The following is a 17,684-nucleotide window of genomic DNA, read 5'->3' on the forward strand; positions in this document are numbered from 1 at the left end:
TAATAAGATTTGCGTTACTATCTATTTCTACTTTCTTTAAAATTATATTTTACATAATTAGTTAAAAAAGAGTCACTGAGTTTGTATTTGCAATTCTTATTGAGCTGCATAGAATTGTTAATTTATTAGATTTTTTTTTCACAAAAGAAGAGCAGAAATCTGGATGCAGAGGATGAATTCACCCATCACAATAGCACAAGACAGAAAATAAATCCCTGATAGATTCTTCAGGACTCAGTCCCCAGTAGATGCTTCAGGACTCAGTTGTTCAAGCACAATTAATTAAGGTTGATTTGCATAAGCTAACCAAAATGACAAACACCTGGAAAATTATTTTTCAACACATATATTATACTTTTAATTATGTATCTTATATTTAAACAGCAAATACTTTTAAAGTTATTGTTAAAGTAAGACAGAAGGCAGATTTTAAAAGTGATTGACAGCTAAAACCCATACATCTGGAAGAAATTTATGTTCATTTGTTAATTATTTTGCATTTGCTGCTGGTGCAATTTTGTTTATTATTTTCTTTTTTTGACTTTTTGATTATAAGATATATATATTATTTTATTTAATTAAATATTCTCCTTCATATAGTTTCTTTGCTACTCAAACCAAATTCAATTCTTCCTCTCAGCCACAACTCAAATATAGTTTAACTTGGCTTTAAGAAAAACAAGTAGTTGATTTTGAATGTGTCAAAAAGGAAAGAGATTTTTTCCCTTTGCATCAGCTCTAAAATGTAGTCATTCATTATGCATACTATAAATATAAAAGTGGAACCCAGCAGTAGTAGGGACAGAATTAAATTGCAGGGTGCCATGTGTGGTTCTGTTTTTAGCTGCATTCATATTGATTACATATAATTTTTATAGCAGACCTCTTTTAACTATATAGGTGAAGATGGCAATTAGGTGTCTGCTGTTTTTCTTTTGTTGCTATGAGATATCCAGGAATTCTTTCCATTCACTTACCCTTTTAACTTTCAAATTAAATGCTAAACATTTCCAATTCATTCCACAACACTTGAAAAGTGCATGTGAGCTTTTGTGGGTTTTTCCCTAGTAGTTTAAAATATATTTTAAAATGTGCTCATATGAATGACAGTTAAAAAAAACTATTTTGGAAATGGTTGGTGAAAGACATTTTTGCCCCTAGATAATGCAGAACCAGTAGTACAATATCACAGTTCTTAGATAAACTGATTAGTAAGCTTTATACCTTACTCATGATGAGGATAGAGCCAGAGGAGAATCATGTCTACTTGCATGTGTTCTATTTCGAGCTGAATCTCTATTACTTGTGTCCTCATTGAAATTAGCCAGTACAAGTATTTTTAATTGTCACTTGTGTTCATCAAGTCCACTTTTATTGTCAGCTCAGGTGTCAGCCCCATCTTAGAGATTTTCAAGATCCTGTGTGTCAAATCTGCACATATAACCTACACTCCTTTTTTGAAGCAGTGTAACTTACAAAATAAAGCCACAAAAACATAAAATACTGAGAGAAAGATAGTTAAGATAGTTAAGACCTTTTTTAAGAAATTCAGATAATAGTAGCGTTTCCAGTTCAGCTGGAAAATATGTTTATTTGTGTGCATGTTTTTGTGTGCATGCACGAAATTTTTAATTACAATTATTAATTTCTACACTATCTATACCAAAAAAAAAAAATTCAAAGTAGTCCTGAAATGTTGTAGTGTGTTTTTAAATTTCTTGTTTTGTTCCCCCATTTTATGTATTATTCCCCCCCTGTTCTTTGTAAGATGGTTCTTCCCCCTCCAGTTTTCCCGCCACAGAGCCTTTGGCAGTTATGTTACTATGGTTACCCCTGCCCCCGTTATTTGTCAATCTCCCAAGTTACATAACTGCTCCTCCCTTATCCCACCATATAAGTAAAGTTTTCCTCCTCCCTAGGCTCAGTCAATCACCCCCCACTCCTCCCTGCTTTCTAGAACATTCTTCTCTCTGGGGGTGGTGGTTGGCTGATGTCCCAGGACCCCTCCTTTGTTCTATGTTTATTGGATAAGTTCTTGTGTCAGTTTTCTTATGTACCTCCCCACATGTTCCCCGATTGGTTAGCTGGGCTTCCCCTCCCGTCTCCACCCCTTCCCTGTAAAACTTTGTCTCCCCCCGTGTTCGGGGCCGTTTTGCTGTGGATTTTTCCACCTGTTGGTTTGCCCTGTGCTGCATGTGGGCTCTTCAATAAACCGACGTTTTACCCCCAGCAAGTGGTCGCCTCCTCTCTCGTCTCATCCAGCGCGAACCCAAGTCCGCAATCCAGCCCAGCCCGAGGCCAGGACGCCAAGGGGGGCTGGCCTCAGATGCGCAGGGGCGTCGGCCGCTTTACCCCTTCAGCTAGCCGGACTTAGGGCCGTGTACGCCCTCGCGCACTGAAAAAAATAAGTATCTCATACAAATATAGATGGGGGGAAAAAAAAGGCTTAGGTCTGTGAAGTCCACTAGGAGAATTTTTTTTCTAATTTAACTGGGAAACACCCAAATATTGAATCATACATGTTACAGAGAATTTTAGAGTATGTGAAATTATGCTTTGTTTCCTAATAGCAAAGATCTCTTGGAATTCTCTGCAGCTTTTGTTATGAAGATTTTTTTCAAATATGTGAAGAAATGTTTATTTCAATGCCTCAGTCAGAACTGTGACTGTAAGCATGCATATATATTGCTCCTAGCTTGGTCCCTCTGGGTGTTTTAGTCATTTGTCTCAGCAAATAAAAGAGACACTGTTAGGGATATTCTGAGCTCAAAATCTCTCCTTTTTCATAATATAATCTATGCACAAATATTCTCTAGATATAAATTTTGGACTTGAGATTTTTTCACATTGCCGGTGGTGAATTTCTAATCTACTGAAAATACTGTACTTTAAGGCTAAGCATCTGTTTGTTCTGATATATTTGTATGTTTTATCATTGATATCAAGACTGGATACCTAACATGCATAGATTTTCATGGAAAAGGTGAAAATCCTGAATGCTTTCTTTCCCTCAGTCTTTATTAGTGAGACCAGTCAGGGGATCCCAGGTCACAAAAACCAAGGGGAGAAGTGCTGGAGCAAAGAAGGTGTACTCTTGCTGGAAGATGATTTTTCCCTGATATCCATTCTAAATCTCTCCTCTAAGCTTCTTTTTTTTTTTTTTTTTTTTTTTTCAGGCAGAACAGCACCTGCTCCCTCAGCTGCTCTTATGGCTTGTGCTCCACACCCTTTATCATCTTTGTTACCCTTCTCTGGACACACACCAGCATCACAATATTCATCTTTTGTTGAGGGTCCCAGAACTGAACACATAACTTGAGGTGTTCATCAACACCTCAAATGTGCTCTGCTAAGTCCTGCTGATCACACCATTGCTGATGCAGGCCAGGATTCCATTTGCCTTCCTGTCAACCTGGGCACACGCCGGCTCATGTTCGGCAGTTCTCCACCATTCCCCCCAGTCCCTTTTCAGCTGGGCAGCTTTCCAGCCACTCTTCTCCTCATCCTGCAGAGGGTTGTTGTGACCAAATTGCAGGACACAGCACTTTGCCTCATTGAATGCCATGCAATTGGCCTCAGCAAATTGATCCAGCCTGTCTAGGTCCCTCTGTAGTGTCTTCCTACCCTCCAGAAGATCAACATTCATGCCCAACCCTGTGTCATCTGAAAATTGACGAGAGTGCACATGATCCTCTCTTCCAAGCCATTGATAAATGTATTAAACAGGACTGGACTCAGTAATGTTTGCTTTTCTCATTAAAATGGCAAGGAGGATTCCCTGAAAATGAAATCAAGGTCTAACATCCAGTGCTCTAAATGAAGGCATACCTGTAGTTTTGTAAGAAGTTCCTCGGTAAAATATGCCTTTTTTAATTTGATACTATGCCTTGGCATGTTGTGTTTTACAGAGTATGATGTAAAGTAGTGAGAAGTTGTTTTTGTAACTAGTAGGCAGCTGGAAGCAGACAAGGAAAACAGTGGGCTACTGTCAACACTGCAGCACATTAATTTATCCTGGTTAGTCACACCTTAACAAGACAGCAAGTAAACAAAAAAAAATAAAATTCAAACATAAGAACTGGTCAAATAAAAGCATTACCAAAGCACTGTGAACCATAACAGAAGGGCTAATATCTTGTGTGTATTTGTCTCTTAGCAAGTTTGTGCTAATGATGCATCTATTCTGAACTGTGTATTATTTTGTGTTTTACAGCAGTTCCATAGAAGCTTGTGCAAGGCTCATGATGAGAAATGGGCAGTAAACAAGTACAGCCAACAGGTCAACAGACAGACAACTGAAAACAGGAACCAGTTCTTTAATGTGAACAGTAGGAATTTGAAAAGATACATAAAGAAATAAAAAACTCAAAAGGGAAGGAAAAGGTCTAAGCCAGTAACAAGACATGAATATATACACACAACAAGAGATTGCATCAATTTAAAACTAGTGAACTCACCAGAGACAAAACTAATTGTAGAATAAGTACAACCCTCAAAAAGTCTGCACATAAATTTCACATATTTCTATGGGGATAAATTTAGGGCCAGGTTCTAAAATCATATTTAAAAGGTCAGAGGCAGCATAAATAGCTATCATCTCTTCCTCTGACTTCATCCTTACGTTCTTGTTTTATTAGTTCCCTCTTGGCTCTTCTAGCCTTGAGGTGAACCATGATATAAGGCAAAAGAAATGTTTTTGTCTTTGTATCTCCTACCATTGCTTCTATCCCTGAAGGTAAAGGAAACATAAAGTAACTTTTTCAGGAGGTATTGGAAAGTAAAGAATTCAAAAAAGCCACTCACCAATTTTACTGATGTGGAATAGAAGGAACATGGAACAGAAGGAACCATCTCTAAAATCAGTGTAACTGCTGTTGGCAAGTCAGCTAAATCTGGGTAAGAGCTTATAGCTGTCCTCTAACTAGCCTTAGCACATGGATCAAAGAATGTGTAGGCTTATATAAAAATCTGCCTACTAGTCCTGAAAATATCTACTTTGGGATTCCCTCTTGCAAGATCATATTCCAGCTCAATAAAATCTTTTCTCATAGAATTATAGTCAACTGTCTTTGTACTGTAGAGCCTCTTCCTTATGTTAAGCCCATTGTCAGTTTTGCTGATGGTCTGATTCTATTCCTCCACAACTTTTGGAATTTTTACCCAGTCATACAGTGTTTAGGTTTTCAGATCTGATGCACAAAAATCTTGACAGGGAAGGACATGAAATGAATTCCCATTCCACTAAATTACTGCAGCAGTGCAAGGGCACTCTTAATTTCTCCTCATATTTTGATATAACAGATCATGCTCAATTAACTGTAAAAAGCAATAAAAGAAGATTTTTTTTTTTTTTCCCAAAGGACGCACATTAGGTTAATTTGCTGCATTAAACCATTGCTCGTGAAATGCAAACTAATAGAAACACCTGATGCTGAGAATGATGCAGTGGATCTTCTTCTGCTTTTAGGCCAGTAACAATTTTCAAAGATGGCAAAAAATCCATCACACAGCTTACCCACACCTGTTAAAACAGATGTCAAAATTGAAATTCTCCTGAAATCTCAGATTCTGGCCTTTCATCAAGTTTCTCTGGTTATTTCCTGTAACAATAATAAATGTGTCCTTCGCACCTATCACATCCTTGACTATGGGACTTCCTCACTCTTGGAAAACTTTCATGGCCTGAACTTGATCTCATTAATTGGATTTTTCAGGTCAAAAGAAACTGGTTAAAGGGTTTTTTTTTTGCAAAAATCAAAACACAACGAGGATGTGTATTCAGATTGCTTTTGATCAAATAATACAGATTCAGATATAATTTCAGTGTGAAAAAAACCCCAAAAAGGGTTTGAAAATTCTATGTTTTGGAAAATTTGTGTTGAACTCTCTTGTCTGCTTGCAGATGGTGATGTCATCCACACAATTCTGATTAGGCCATCACATTGGCCTTGCTGGGGCAGCTACGAATGTTTCTTTCAACACCCAGCTATCACTCCAATATTTTCAGAATTATGCCCTTTATGTTGAGTTGAAGTTTTCTTTGTTATGCTTAATGTCATTCTGTCATCATGCAGTATCTCTGGAAGGTAAGGCTGTTAGCATATGTGACTGTTTTAAGATAGTGTTGAAATAGTGAAATTCTGCATAATTTTTACTCTAAATGCTACTGAGCATCCCTTAGACAAATTTGGGTCTCATTCTGCTTGATGAATGAGGCACACAATGGATGGCAAATCACAGAATCACAGAAACACTTATGCTGGAAAACACCTGTAAGATCGTTGACTCCAACCATTGGTCTGACGCTGCCAAGTCCATCACTAAGTCATACAACTGGCCTCATCCTACAGATCCAGGCTGTCCATATCCCTCTGTAGTGCCTTCCTTTCCCAAAGCAGAACAACACTCTTACCCAGCTTCATGTCATCTGCAAAATAACTGGGTATGCATTCCATCTCCTCTCCCAGATCATGGACAAAGCCATTAATCAGGGCTGGTCTCAGTACAGAGCCCTGGGAAGCACCACTTGTGACCATCCACCAGCGAGATGTACCTCCATTCACCACCAATCTCTCAGCCCAGCTGTCCATCCAGTTTTTTACCCAACAATGAGCACACCTGACCAAGATATGAGCAGCCAATTTCTCCAGAAGCATGTCATGAGAGATGGTGTTGAGAGCTTTACTAATGTCCAGGTAAAAATCCACAAACCCAGGTGATGATCTCAGGACAGTAAAAAAAAATAGGAGATCATAAAGAAAATTTTTTTACATATAAAATACTGTTTTGCAGAGAAAAGAAGAAACCTCACAACTTTGTAAAAGTTGTAAAGCCCGGTATGCTTTTATTACGACGCGCGCCGGACGCAAGTCCCCCAAAAAGGCATGTGTACCTCTGAAGACCTCGGGTCTTCTTTTATCCCCCTTCCAAATGCACATGCATACAGTTTCACAATAAGTTCATACAAATTCATTCCACGTGACATTTAGCACCAGTTCTTCTTTATCTAAGGAATTCCTAGGTCTGGGGCAGACTGACCTTGTGGTAATTTCTGTTTTTCTTTCTCTGTCTCCTTGCTGTCTCTGGAATGCAGCTTTTCCTTCAGCTTTGGCCCTACAGACCCCTCACCTCTCCCAGACACTTCACCTAATTCAGAATGGATCTTTACTCTGTCTCATTACATACATAGCTCTGTAGTTTATTGACTGCCACGACAATTCCAGATTCTGTATAATACCAGAAAACCATGGCTTCTGAAACTTCATGGACACTTAGTCATCTGACTGGGATTTTTAGCTGGCACATAATTAACTTGGGGTTTCTAAAACTTCCACTGTAACCAGTCCTCTTTTCTGAGATGCCAATAGAAAAAAAGAAATCTTGAGTTTTGGGGGTCTCAAAACCCCAGAGATATCATACCTGTTTTGAAAGTGAAACTGAGATTTCCATCAGAACTGTTTTTCAGTGTAATTAGATTCTTGGCTCCTTACCATGAAAGACTGGATTATCACACCTTTGCCTGTTTAGATTTCTGGCTCTGAACTTAACTGCCTGAGCCAGCTTGTGCTGTGGTTCCCCCAGTCTGACAAACCATGAAATCTCTGTAACATGGAACCTGCTTGCAGCAATATCCTGTATGTAGCAGAAAATATTTTAGTTAATATAAGAAAGCTGAAAGTGATGCCCCTTATCACTGCAGAGAGGGAGAAAATTCTTCCAATCTCTGTATTACGTTGCTTGAATAAAATTAGTAATGTTTGATGACTTTCTATTGGCTTTGAAAGAGACATGTATAAAGAGATAATTCACATGTTACTTTTATCATCAGCTAAATTTTTCTTGATTTTCTAATGAAAGCCAAATAAGTCTTCACAAAAGATATTACAGTTTTTCCCCTGTTAATTTTAATAATCTTGCACATTGTTTTAACAAATATTGTTTTGAACAAAAATTATAAAACACAATTTCATATCATGTAATACAAGGTCCACAGTAATGAAAAGCTAGTAACAGGAAAATGTAATATCTCTGTACCAGGAGCACCTACAGAAAATTTAGTTTAGCGTATCATCTCCTTATGCCTAAGGTAACACCCGTTTTGCCTTACAATTACCATATAAACAAAATTACCTAATATTCTAGAAAGGCTTAACATTCCAGTCAGAAAATAGTTCTGAGCCTTAGAAGAGATTTGTGAAACCTTCAGGTGATCTACAGCATTAGATGGACTGTGATGACAGGCTTGGAGTTGGGACCATGTGTCCTTCTGTCCCATAGATGTCAGTTTTTCATGAGGCTGCAAAAAACAAAGTAAATCTTGCCTTTAATCTTGCATAAGATGTTTCCTGTCAAATGAGCTCCCTTTATCAATACACCCCGAGGTAGAATGCTCTGTTAAAAAAAGGGATAGATCTGTAGGACACCACAGTAAAAGTAGGTTAAAAAAGAACACACACAACCTAGAAAGAATTTTAGAAAGGCAATACAATGGTTGTCACATCTGACTTTTTTTTTCTTACACTCTCAGTGAATTACACAAACTACCACAGAACTCAGCTGCTGGTTTGACACAAGCAGTTCATCCTAAGTTGTTCAAAGGACTTTTTCTATCTTCTCTTGCAAAAGCAACTTCAAAGCTACTCTTCTGCCTGTACTGGTTGAGCAGTCTTCTCAAAGTTACTTTTTACCACTCTGTTACTGGATGCAAAGAGCGCTTTATTGAATTGAATATATGCTATTTTCTTTTTCCTCCACATTAAAAAACTTCCTTTAAAAACCTAACAAAACCATTTAAGGGCAAGATTTCAGAAGACCAGGCTTACCTGCTTGTCATTTTGAGGGGATATTTAGGTTTTTGCAAAGTAAAGGCAAAGCATGGACTCTTGGTTCTGCCACTACTTTAATCCATATTTTACAACTTCTGCTTGTCATTCTTGAATGACATTCGAAAAGTCAAGAATGACATTCACATTTCCTCTTACTCTCTTTACTCAATATCATCTCCACAATTCCTTTTTCCAATGTTTCTGTGAGGGGTTTTTTTGTGCTAAAATGATATTTATTTGAGGTTTTTCCCAAATGTTACCACAGTTGTTTCACACATAGCAACACTGTTGCAAAATATTTTTTGACCCGAACTCTGACTTTTGCCACAATCCAGAACAAAAGTAAATCAATTATTTATGTCAATATACATATATACTTTGTATGTTTTAGATCAGAAGTTAACTAGTTGATCTCTGTATAGTTATGTTGCCCCTACTAAGGATTTCTATTTTTTCCACAGTCCAGTGTGATTACTGGAAGACCACTCGTGTATACTGAAATGGGCGAATTTCTAAACTTTTTAGTCCTGTCATAGTCTGACAAATATATATGCATCTTAACCTATAAACATTCTTGATATATTTTGTCTGCCAGTCTGACCTTCATAGAGAACAGCTGAGCATTATTTTTCTGTTATTCTTATTAATTTGCCAATAACATAATATTAACTTTTTAATAAAAGGTAACATTTTTTGCAGGGATATTGCTTATTTATTTATTTTATAATATATTTTTTCACACTGACATAGCAGATGTTATAGAGGGCTCATAACTTCCCAGACACATTCCTGTTTTTATCAATTCTCTTTCATAAGTGCAAACGAGCTGATATGTATTCCTTTCATACTTTTTTGTTTGTTTGGATTGCATTTATTTGGGTTTTTTTGATTGCAAGACATATCCATATATCTTAAAAAGAAAAGTTTTGTTGATATCCAGCAAGTATTTCATGGGCCCCAATGATTTAAAATAACACTTGTGGACTTAAGGGAAAAAAAGATATACTTATGACTTCTGCCATTCTACCAGTAGGTAGAGATCTGTCAGAGATATAGAAGAGTAGTGAATAGAGTTTGGGGACTGAGAATGGGAGACAAAAAGGTAGGATAAAGTTAGAAGAATCACCTGGAAGGACCTATTAGCAATAGTATTGCCAAAGTAACCCAGCAGGATGTCAACCTGCTTTGCCATAAAAGCTCCTTTAACTCCTCTGGAAACAACTCTTGGATAAAGATGAAAACTGGGAAGTATATATTCAGTTCTGCCTCTCCTAGGTATCTAACCTATGTTAATATTTATGAGGCATGAATTGGAATGCACAGAGTAACTTAAAATTCTCCTGATTTCAGAAAGTGTTGTGACTGTTCATAACTTTCAACTGAGCCCTTTGCACCTTCACTGTTTAATATGTTAATTTTATTAAAATATCTTTAGTGTATTAGTCTTTATTCAACATTGCACTAACATGTCAATTTAAATAATTTTATGATTATATAGCATATTTCTTCTGTCAGATATCAACTCATAAACTTTGATATTTTGTTGACATTCACAATAGCAACTCTGAATTGCTAATCTCACTCTAATAAAAGGTGAATTTGACCAGAATTTTGAACTCCTTTTGGGATAAGATTTAAATTAGTTAAATTTCACAAAGGAGGAAATTTTCATCTGTTGCATTAGCATCTACCTTGTACTTTAGTTTATGATGAAACACGGTGTTGCATAAAAGTCTTAAAGTTATTCCAAGAGGCATTTTTTTTCCCCTGGTTGCTTGGTTTAAGACAAATTTTAAGAGGTGGTCACTCCAAAATGAGTTACCTCTTCTTAGTTTTAACCAATTCCTTTCCACAAGAAATAAATTATGTCCAGCAATTTTGGCCAAGCAGGTCGACATCTTTACGCTCTTATGGCTAAGCTGGTCAACAGCCTGCTGGGTTACTTTGGCAATATTATTGCTAATTGGTTCAGGAGGGGATCTTTTCCTGGGGAGACACATTTCAACTGCCAGACCTAGCTTTGAACTCTCAAACACAACAGAGATATGAATATTGCTGTGAAAGGCCACAAAGTTGAATAGGGGCTGAACTACCTGTTGGTACAAAGAGATGCTGAATGTGCGGGACTACTCAAGGTGGAAAAGAGAGGACAGAAGAAAACTTATTAGTATTTATAACTGATAAACAAGATGGAAACATACTCCTCTCAGTTGTATTCAGTAAATGCAGAAGAGACAGTGGACAGAAACTGAAATATAAGAAATTCCATCTGAACAAAAAAAAAACCATTTTGTTTCTGAGAGTGCCCAACAGGTTGCTCGGAAAGTCTTTTCAGTCTCTATCTGTGGAGGCATTCAAGACCCTACTGCATACAATCATGGGCAACCTACTCTAGCTGGTGCAATTTTAGCAGGGTATTTGGACTAGGCAGTCTCAAGAGACCCTTCTAATCTCAACTTTTCTGTGGGTCTCTATTTATATCTAGTTTATTCAGAACACTATGAATTTCACACCACACAGTAGCAACAGTGAATTTTGGGAACCAGTTTCACTATGATTGTTGGTTTGTGGGGTTTTTCTCCCCTTTACTTCATAAACAGATCTTGTCCATCTGCCTTCAACTAATAGTAGCAGTTTGTTTTAAATTTCAGTGGAGCATGCCTTCATGTTCATTTGCTGTTTAACAGCCTCCACAATGAAATAGTTGTAAAAAAGTGCCCTCTCAAAAAAGTCTGTCATATAACACAAAGATTATTTTGTCTGATATCTAAGGGAAAATAAATAAATAGTAAGCCAGGATAATATGTTTAATTCATTAACTTTTTGGAAACTAGATAGTTGTCCAAATGCCTTTTTATTGTTTTTTCAAAAGATTTGGCAAATTTATACCCTGTCAAATGGAAAAGAGATTCTGCAGGCAGCAAGCTCTGTCTCATGTGTAATCTGTCAGGCACTGAATTATAGTTATAAATAGCTTGCTATGCTTTTGTGTACTATAGATTGCCAAAGTTTTGAAATTGCTCAGTGTCATGGAGAAGGAGCACAGATTATAGATTAAAATCCCTGAAGGAAGAGACAGTTTTTGAGAGGAGGAGAACACAGTAAATAGGAAACTGGTAAAGATACATTGAAAAAATGAACACAAAGTTAAAGCTTATACAAGAGCAGTGAAAACTTTGTACCCTTTTCTTCCAGTGATGAAGCACAAACATTACTACTAAATCAGCATTTTTCAGTCATACTTCCTTAATTTCTATATTTCTTCAAAGAATGATTTGGTAAATATATTTGAGCAGTAGCCTTCACAGTCGCTGATTTGTGTAGCTTCACATTTTCCATAATGACATTCATTATTTATTTTATTAATAATAATTAATGACTGCTATTAAAAGGAATGCCATACTTTGGATTTTAACCATTAACCATTTAACCATTCCCCCCCTTTTTTTCCCACATATAAAAGATCTCAAACTTTCAAACACTGTTACATCTTTCACTAATTTATTCATCATTTTTGTAATGTCTACTTTCACTGTATACAGATGTGATATTCATTATTAGATATTAAATATCTATTACTATTACTGAGGTAGTAATTCCTTACCACTAATTTTATCTCTGTTATAACATAATACCTTTTGACCTTATGTGTGCTTACCTTTTCAATATATATATTTGGAGTACAGAGTGGGGTTTTGGTTGGTTGTAACAGTTGGGACTTGAAGTGATGCACCTTGCTACATGTCCACTAGCAGACTGTACTATATTGATGCAGCTGATGTTACCATGTGGAACAGGCCAGGAATCTGCTAATGTTTTCCCTCTGTGGCTCATTGCTAGACCTGAAAGTCTGAATCAATGTCAAAAAGTTTTCTTTGAAACTGGAACACTTCAACATGTCTTGATTTTTTTTTTTTTTTTTCAACAGCAATTACTATCACAGTTTGAGCTCACAGAGATGTCATCCTGACACAGGACTCATTGGATGTCAGTGGAAAGGCTCCATTGATTTTAGCTGACCCATTATGAAAGAACTGCAATAACTATTCAAAAACTTATTTTGATGTGGTTTGTCCATGACAATCACAATTGAATGGAGTTAGCAAATACATATTACTCAAGCTGAATATCTTTACACATATATATAGAGAGAGAGAACACAAATAAACTAACACACACATACATATGTAAATATTTCTATACACCTACTCATGTTATGTCTGAGATTTAAGAATCACTGTAACAATTGTCTGATTCACTTGGCTTCTTTTAAATACTTGAATTTTGTTACGAGCACAGTTTGAAAGTTACTGCTGTTATTGGGAAGTTGATATACACAGCTGTTAGCCTTTGAAAAATATATCCCAAATAACCTGTATACACAATTGGTGCCTTATAAAGAGCACTGAGGCCTCCACTAAGATGGAGGATATCATTATTGAGAACAATGAAATTCAGAATGAAGCAGAACTCCTCTTTTTACCTGGATTCCCTCATTCAAGTCTATGTTTTCATGCTGCTTGTCCATCTTAAAAGATGGGGAATCTCATCTGTTCCCACTGCTGACTATCCTGGTTTTCATTTTCCTTTCATCCTTCTCACACATTTATCAGGATATTTTGCTTATTTTCAGCCCCTTATGCTAATCTTATTTTTTTTAATTTGCAGCCCCTTATACCAATCTTATTTTTTATCTTCTCTGTCTGCCATATCTGCTGCTTCTGTCACTGTTTGCAAGTTTTATTATGACTCCCAGAGAAAATGGCACACTTTTTTGTCCCTTTGTTGGTCAAACTATTCATATCCTGAAGTACAATGTGCGTGCGTATGTATTGATCAGCAGTCTTTAAAATAATTATTTATTAACATTGGTTATCACAAATATTTTCATTGGATGCCTGTCACAAATGGCAGGAGTTTGGCAAAGGCACCTTCTACTATACTCAGGACATTAAGGAAAAGTTTAAACTTTCTGGTCAAAGTCCTTCTGGAAAGTTCACTCTTTCCTCAGAGCATTGATTTTTAACAGCAGTTCACTGAAGAACTTTTTTTACTTTCAACTTGTGGTAACCAATTTTAGATTATTTGGCTATCCAATAATGTTTATTTTATTAAACAGGAAGAATTCCAAATCTGTCCCAAAGGGCAATTTCAGCCATTTGCTGCACTGTCTTATTTGCAAAGCTTCTTGGTTTGTGCATTTAAAATTATTTTTAATCAGCATTAAAAATATTGCTAGCATCAATATCTACTAAGCACTTGTTCTCACTGCATTCACATTTTGAGCTCACTGATGCTTCATACATCTTATGCTCTGTTGTTGTCATTATATTGTAAAGGTTCCATATTGTTATTTCCTTATTGCAAGAGTTTCATACCTCCTTGATGTTTCTCATAGGCAGCTCCTCAAAGAACTGCCTCTTCCTTGTTCTCACAGCAGCCAACTGACTCCTGTTCTCCTTCAGCCAACCAACCCACTCTTTTATAGCACTCTTCTTCTTATTGGTTACAGCTGTGGCCTGTTAAAGTCCTAATCTTTAATAATTAGCTCAGCTGCAACTCCTTAGAGGTAAGATTACTTTCTATACAACCTTTATTTTCTTATATTCTATCCCCCTACACTATGTAAGTTCATTTCCTAAGTAACTTGTAAAGACTGAACTGAACTGAATGGCCACTGCAGAAAAGGTAAAGCAGGGTGTGGCAAACATGCAGTCTAAATTGAAGCAGAAAAAGAAACCAGACATGAGTTGCTATGTTATGTGATGCTAAGTACAGAACATGGGCAGGACACTTTAAAGAACATGGAGAAACACAAAGCCAGAAGCTAGAATGTCACAGTATGGCAGTGGTTACTTTTATATTCGCAAATAAATTCAGTGCCTACAGACAGAAGCTGTAACTTGCCTTTATTTCAAAATGTCACTGGCCCAATTTAGTCCAATCACAGAGTTACTGCAGAAGACCTAAGCTTTGACACTTTTCACAGTTTCTAACAAAACAGCTGAAGTAGGTTTTTCTTGTTTTGTTTTGTTTGGTTTTGTTTTGTTTGAATATCATTCCACTGTCAGTAAACAAAAATGCTATCATCTCCTCAGAGAAATTTAGTAGCTGTCATAATGTCAATGGAAATGAATCTGTATTGATTTATATTCAGACTTGTAGCCAGATGTACACAAAGTCAGCATATAAACTGATTCTGTTTGGTCCTCCATTTCTTTTTTACATGAGTAGTGTTCCCACACCACTGTACAGCACTGCTCCCTCAGCATGAGACATTTCAAGGTTGAATGTGAAGAAGTGGATACTTATTTTAACTTTTACACTGCAAGTTCATTCTACTGTTGACAGGAAATTTGGAGAAAGCAAATGCCCACTGAGGCTGATGAGCGATTTCTGTGATCTTCATAAAATTTGACACTCTCAGCAATTTAATTCACTGTCTTATTTCTTATTATCTATATGTAAGTAATTGCAAATCAGGACTATAGATTTTTTATTCACTAATACTCTATAAAATTGTATGTAATGTAAGTTGCTCAATCAGGTTTGCTGCCTCTTAATTTTTTTTTTTTTATATTGTTTCCTAAACATCCATTGTTGACTCTTGTCAGGCTTTTGTGCCAGAAAATTCTTTGGTCTCTTCCTATACAGACATTTTTATGTTCCTTAAATACTCAGAATTTTCTTGCATGGATTAAAAATGTAATAGTTTTCACATTCTACTATATAGGTATCAAACACTTGCAGAACTTGTCAAGAAACTTAAACAAATAAATTATTTTAAATCATTGATAGCCAGAGAATTTTTTCCTACAGAAAATCGTAGTAGGGTACTTTTTTGAAAAATTCTTTTCTCTATTATTTTGTGCTAGCTTATTCCATGAAGTTCAAATCCTCATCAATTAGTGGAATAGTGATAGGAAGGAAAAGCTGTAAACTCATGAATAAAGGAGAAGTTTTCCCTATCTTTTCCCTATTAAGGTGTTTTTTATCAAATCAATGTGGAATGCTTAATGCTTTTTCTTAAAAGTGCTGTGCAAGCATTGTGTAAATAGTTTTCTTTGAGGCTGCCAACTAAAAGCCTTTATTTGTGACTTTATTGTTAGTAACCAAAATATATTGCTCCACTGCTATAACACAAAGTAAGCTTTAAGTTTATTACTTCAACACATTAATTAATTTATTAAATATTAATGATGAAAAAAACTTTCAAGGCATGTTATATACAGCTTCAGCATTGGTAATGTGTTATTGCCCCATTTATCAGCAGCTATGCATAAGATGTACAAAGCAATATAACTGGTTGATGAGGTATGTTCATACCATATGTTGTTAATCTAGTTAATGGAATAACAAATACATAGTTGGGTCTATTAGATGTCTGACTTAACAATATAAATATATGTTAAAATACTTTATCTTCAGACAGGATGATTACACTGTCTATTTGATCTCAAGTAAAGAGTAGAGCATGAATAAAAATCTTTCTAGAGTTATAATTATGCCAGTTTCAGTTTACTGTCCAAAATTTTACACTGAGGAAGCATCTATACTTAAACAAATACATAGATATATATTTTTCTTTTAAGAAATATATTATAAAGTTATAGGAAAAGTAACTAAACCTTTAAAATCATTTACATCTCTTTGCACATTTAATTTTATTTAACCCCTTTAAATTTTCTTCTTTGTCTTCCATTTATTATGCTGCATCAATATGAATTCTCATCTACCTCTTATGTACTGAAAAACATGTAAGATAATATCAATCTTCTGAGATAAATGTTTACTTGAATGTCAGTTTTGGAAGTTGAAATTTGCTTTTCTAACTTCAGTATGTGACGGTTATTAACCGAGACTTGGAGGTTGAAAATTTAAAGATTGATTCATTCTTTTTTTCATAATATTTCTTGCACAATTCTTAAACCCTGCTCATTTATTTTCCTTTATCAGTATTGTCTCTAATTACTTTTAAAAGTGACATATTTATGAAGCAATGATTTATAAATTAACATCTTCTGTTTAACATACCTTCAAATCATTTCCTTTGTTTTCTTAATAATTTAAACTATAGGCAGTAAATTCTAATACATGGAAAATGTGATGTTTAAGATTTCAGATTGCAGATATCCTTTTGAAAGCTCCTGTAAAACTTTAATTAATTTAAGCAAGTAAACCATTCAAAGGGAATATTAAAACTAATGCTGTAAATATTTAAAGGATAATTCCTTGTCTCTACATATTCCAACTAATTAGTTCTGCCTGTCCTGTTTTCTACTGGAATTTTGCATGTATTTGTAATGTGACAAATTTATTACTCTTATTTTGTTTGCATTATGCAATGAAATAAAAATAAAAAACAAAATGTGGGTATGTATTTGTAAAAGCACTGGTTTTCTTTTCCTAAAATACGTTGTCTATAATTTTAGATTCTTTTACTTTATTTGGAATATTACTCATTCTTCAATATCATTCTGTATGATTGGTAGAATTTTATGTTGCTAATACTACATTTTATGACATATTTCCAAATAGATACATTAAACTCTCCCCCACTCTTGCATCTGTGAAAATATCAACACATATGAAAAGGAGAGTTAGTGAAAACATGGCTTTGAATGTTTTAGGAGGGTTGTTAGTTTCCCCACAATTAATGTTGTGTGAAAACTCCTGTAGTGGCAGATTCATGTTTCAGCTCCATCCGTTTTTAGAGAAAAGTTATGGTCTCCACTCACAGAGAGTGGAGACCAAATTTAATATCAACAGGAGATCAATTCTCGAATAATCCATTTTAGTCTACCTTATAAATATTATGCTTTGTTGCATATTTTATCAAATATATTTTCAAGTCACATG

The sequence above is a fragment of the Melozone crissalis genome, unplaced genomic scaffold, assembly GCF_028551555.1.
Source record: "Melozone crissalis strain CALT ecotype California unplaced genomic scaffold, PUWL_Pcris_2 ptg000013l_1, whole genome shotgun sequence".
NCBI classification, from domain to species: domain Eukaryota; kingdom Metazoa; phylum Chordata; class Aves; order Passeriformes; family Passerellidae; genus Melozone; species Melozone crissalis.